This window comes from Nycticebus coucang, chromosome 13 (genome assembly GCF_027406575.1).
Source record: "Nycticebus coucang isolate mNycCou1 chromosome 13, mNycCou1.pri, whole genome shotgun sequence".
NCBI classification, from domain to species: domain Eukaryota; kingdom Metazoa; phylum Chordata; class Mammalia; order Primates; family Lorisidae; genus Nycticebus; species Nycticebus coucang.
In genome coordinates, this window is record NC_069792.1 from 53,020,756 (window position 1) to 53,026,325 (window position 5,570).

Consider the following 5,570-nt stretch of genomic DNA (forward strand, 5'->3'; position numbering starts at 1 on the left):
GGGCCGGGGGCGGTTCCGAGGGGCGCGAGGCGGGCCCGGGACGGGAGCGGGGCGGGGCCTCGGGCTCCGGGCCCCTAGGGCGGTCGCACCCCGCGCGGGGCCAGAACCGTTTAACGGTCGGCGCGCGCTTCCCCGGGGGGCGGGGTGGGAGCTGTGCTGCCGGGAGCCGCGCGTCGAGCGCAGGGGGCCGCGAGTGGCCTCTCGGAGGTGCTGACAGGCTGGCTGTGGACGGGGCGCGCCCGCATGAACAGCCTTCGAGACCCCAGTCCGCGGCCCTGCGAGCCCGAGGAGTGCGAGGCGCTAGGCGGGCCTGCTGAGCCGGGCAGGGCGGCGGGCGCCAGGCAGCGTCTGTGAGGGAGGCCGCCTCTGTGAGCGAGGCCGCCGGCGCGCTGACGCCGAGCCAGGCCCCGTCAGAGCGGCCGGCGGCCGCTTTCCCCCGAGAACCTAGCGGGGGCCAGGATTCGGGTCGGCGGGGAGAAGGGAGTTTGGGAAAGGGTTGACTTCAGGCAGGAAGACACAGTCCGCAAATGTGTTTGAATTAAGTCCCTCTCAACCTCAACCTTCACCGTCAATTCGTGTGCCCATTTTTTATTGCTGTCTTTGAGTGTCCCGCGTGGAGACCCCGTCTGCCCGTGCGGAGGGGTCCTGGGGCGGCCAGGGGTCAGTTCCTGCTGTGGCGGGCTCTCAGTCCAGCGGGTACAGAGTTATGAAGGACAGACTGGGACGGAGGAAGGAGATCTGGGTTTAGGTGCGCAGTACAAGAGCCTTAGAGCTAGAAGTCAGGGTTTTCAGAACAGCTGATGCCTCTTGGCTGGGGAAAGTGTCAGGAAAGGAGGAGAAAGAAAAGCCCCGGAATAACCAGGGTGGGGGAAATGAATCAGGAGGGGTGAGCAGAGCCAAAGTTTGATCACAAATGATATTTGAAAGGTCATTCTGACAGTAGTATGGAAGGTACATGTTTGTGGGAGTAGAAGATAAAAGAAAAAAAATGAAATGCCACGGAAAGGCTTCCTCGGAGGCATTTACAATAACCCCATGAAGAAATAAAATGCCTCAGCTAAGTAGTGAAGAGGACAGAGAAATCCGGGAGACGTTGAAGAGGTTACATCAATAGTGTAGCGACGATTGAATGGGCGAGGCAATGAGAAGAGAAAACACGGGGTGGCGCTTGAACTCTTCACTGGGGCAAAGCAATGAGTCGGTGGCGGTGACACAAAATAAGGCATGCAAGAGTCAGAACAGGTTTGGGGAGGAAAATGATGGGAGTTGTGTATATGAAATTATAATGGAATATTTGAGATATCAATCTATATAACGCACAATATATACCCATACATAATGAGTATAGCATATGTATTTGCAAATATAGCATACATGTTGAACATGTATATGTCATAAGCATAAATTGTAACATTAAGTTAGGGACGCTAATTTAAGAAAACAGGTTCCACAAAGCATTTAGACAACTCGAAAGGCAAGTAACATCCAAAGGAGGCTGGAAACCAGGAAAGTATGAAAAGGCAAACGACTAGAATTGAGTAGATGAAAAAGGAAGTCCTCTAAAAAGGGATGATCTAATCTAGGCTTGAAGGTTGATATGAGATAAGTGTTTAGGTAAAGGAAATAGTAGATATTGATGGCCTGGGGTGGGAACAAATGAAATTTGGCATATTCTAGAAATTGATATAAGGCCAGTATGGCTCAGCTTTAGAAAGCAGAAATAGGATGTTAAGGATGAGTTTAGAGAAATAGGAAAAGACAAAATCATAGTGTCTTGGTAAAGGAAATTGAATTTAATTACAAGAGCATTGGGAGCATTGAGCATTAATTACAAGAGTAATATGATGGGATTTATCATTTTAAAAGGTGCCTAGTTTCACAAACACTTCCATGTACAGTCAAGTTATTGCTAGTTATCTCCGTGTAGGAATGGCTTGTGAGAACACTTCCATCATCCACTAAGGATGGGATTAAATCTGCAGGTGCTAAGTGTAGGCCAGGAGGGCAATTCCTAGGGGTAGAGAAGCTGAGCACTAATCAGGAGAAGGAACTACAGGAAAATGTAGTTAAGAGAAACTAGGAATATGAGGTGGTTTTTTGTTTTGTTTTGTTTTTTGAGACAGAGTCTCACTTTGTCACCCTCGGTAGAGTGCCATGGAATTTTAGCTCACAGCAACCTCAAACTATTGGGCTTAAGTGATTCTCTTGCCTCACCCTTCCAAGTAGCTGGGACTACAGGCACCCACCACAATGCCCAGTTATTTTTTTTGTTGTTGTTGTTGTTGTCCTTGTTGTTTTTTTCAGCAGGCGCAGGCCAGGTTTGAACCCGCCAGCCCCTGTGTATGTGGCTGGTGCCCTAACCACTGAGCTACAGGCGCCGAACCAAATCTGAGATTTTGAGGTTTACATATCTACAGAGCTTAAGCAGATAAAAACATGTGTCAATCATTTTTTCTTGGACCAGGTTAATAAAAGGAAACCACATGGGCATCATTAATGCCTTTCTCCAGTCCTGGAAACTGATCTGTTCCTCTCTCTGGAACATAGCTTCACTTTGTGTAGTTTCTCTCTTTTCTGTAATAAATTGTGTGAGATTACTTTGTGGTCACTCTGTCATTGGTTTGATCCAATACCAGTAGTCATGCCTGACGTTGGGACCCAAGGACCAGGAAACATAGAGACAGACCTAACAACTTGGCTGGCATCAGAGACTAAAGTCTGGAGGCAGTTGATATGTCATGATAAAAACATGTCCTGTGGGATAAGGCAGCAGAAATCTGTGGACACTGGTGTCAGTAGATCCTTCCAACCCCCAGGTGCAAAAACTTTAAGTGCAGGATTTACTTTTCATCAATCTAGTCAAAATAGAAGTGTTCTTCTTCACAAACTTAACAATGTAACTTTATATATATCTTATAGTAAAATTTTGTACATAATACTGTATAAAATAGGTAGAAATTGTGAAAAAATGTGAATTGGAAGAAATTTTTTTCAATCAAACCAAATTCAGTAATTAAGGGAAAAAGAAATTTAAAATAAAAGTATAATAAATACACTCACAGATTTTTTGATAACTGATGAAACTAATGAACCACATAAACATGGACTCTTAAAAATTTCTAGTTCATTAGGCATGAAATGTTGGTATCTGCAAGGATAATCTAGAACTCATAAAACACCTTTATAACAAGAAATTGCCAACAGACAGGTTAATGACTTTTAGCAATTCAAGGAGTAGTTAAGGTTAGTCACTGGCCTAAGAAAATTTAAAGTGCCCTGAAATCACAGAGCTCACATAAAATATTCATGACGGTTTTCCCCAAATGTACCAATCTTAAAAACTGACATGTTATTGCCAATAACATGTTGTGAAACTGAAATTAACTTTTCTAAATTTTCAATAATAAAAAATAAATGTTAGTTACCTATGATGTAAAGGAATATTAAATTACTGATTCTTACCATATAAAATACATTATAAAATTGCTGTCAAATGACAAGGCAATCAAAACTAGAAGTATAGGAAAAACATAGTGGTGGTTTGGTCAATTAAAAATATTTTTTGGATTGTCATATGTTTTTGATTATTTGTCATCTTTTTAAAATCTGTAATTCACTGTCATTGGTTTTCTAAATCTTTTTTTTAAATTACTTTTTATTTCAAATTTATGTGAGGGTACAAATTTTTAGGTTACATTGTTCTCACTTCTAGGGTAAAGTTCCATTTGAACAGTTTTCTGATTCTAAGTAAATATTTACTTTGATTCTACCCTTGCCCCCCTCTAAAAAAGGATTGTAGAATGGATTATTGAAGAAAAAGCAAGAGTGGAAGTAGAAATCCTAGTCAGAAAGATAATAATTCACAATGTGTCTTACTAAGACACATTAGTAGAAGCTTTGTATACAACTATATTTTCATATCTCATTTAACCTTACTTTCATAGTACCTGGTTCTATTAATACACAATTGAACACATGCACACATACAAATACTGGTTATGTGCTAGGAACTGAGGATACAAAGACATGATAAGATCAGTATGGTCAATGCACAATTAGCAAGAAAAGGGGATGATATTCTAATAATTAGTTAAACAGAAGATAGTATATGTAGCATAAATGTTTACATGGAATAGAAGTACTACTACAAAAAAGATTTCATTCTGTTGAAGGGTGGGAGGGAGAAGAGAGATCATGGAAGGGTTCATACGGGAGGTAATGCCTGATCAAGATTTTCAAGGATAAAAGGTTTACCCCTTAGAAAAGGGTATCCCTTGCAGGTGGAAGGGTAAATCCAAATATAATATCGGAATGAAACACCAGCCAGCACAATAAAATACTAGTAATTTGGTAGCACAGAAATGCAAAATACAAGAGATTGCTTGGTAGTGGCTCAACATCAGGCCAGAGAAAAATAAAGGGTCTTTTATCTCCTTTATAAGGAGACATAAAGACATTGAAAGATTTTAAATTGAATGTGATACTATTACATGACCATTTAGAAAAGAATTACTTAAATGACAATGTGGACAAAAGGTTGGGGAGAGGAGTAGGCAGCAGAAAAAAGCAAGAAGAAAGGCAGGGGAATCAGTTCAGAGGTTTTGACAATAATCCAGGGAATGATTATGAGATTCATAAGATAGATAGTTAGTAACCATGAAAAATGAAAAGTGCAATAGCTGAGAAAATAAGGGAGAAATGATAAAGTGTAAAATGTGTGAAAATAAGTGAAAGTAGTGACGGCAATTATTGAATTGGGCATGCAGAGAGATACAGGTAATAATAAAAACATACTGTGACTTCTCTAGGGAGGCACAGGAAATGACATCTAGATTGTAGGTGAAAGGGAGAGACAAAAGCAAAAAATAACTGAAATAGATCATCCAGTATAAGGAGATGGGTTTATGGTAGAAAGCAAAAGGACTTTCAAGTTTTAAAATAGCTTTTGTGGAAAATTTGCAGAGATAGTGAGAATTTTATAAAGATAGAAAAGGTATTTCAGATAAGAATGCAAAAAAAAAAAAAAGAAAGAAAGAAAGAAAAGGTATGCATTCAGAGAGTGGGATAACCGGGGGTACAAGCCCTGAGATGGTTCTATGTACAGCCACTCAGACTGCAGCTACAAAGGTGAACAGTAGAAGTGAAATGAAGATAAAGGTCATTAGATCTGATGTAATCAAGGAACTGTGAGTCCAGACCACAGCATAAGAGGCCATTCACATTGACAACTAAATCAGTGGTGTATGTTAAGAATAAAAACCAGGTACTGAAGTCTACATCGATTATGAGAGAGTTAAAAAAAAAAAAAACTATGGATAGCAGATGGTAGGTAAGGACGAAGCTATAAGGGAAAGAAAGAAAAAGACCGGTATTTAGGGAAGAGACCAGGAAAACACATGGCATTATATATACCCTAAAAAATTTTCCAAACATCTCCTAAACTCTTGCTAAAGGCATAATAACTAATAAAAACTTAATGCATTTCCTCCAAGATTATTTAAATGTCCAAATATTAAGCCAAAGGTATATTTGATGTGAAAATGTCAGACACCATGGGAAGGGTTTTCACA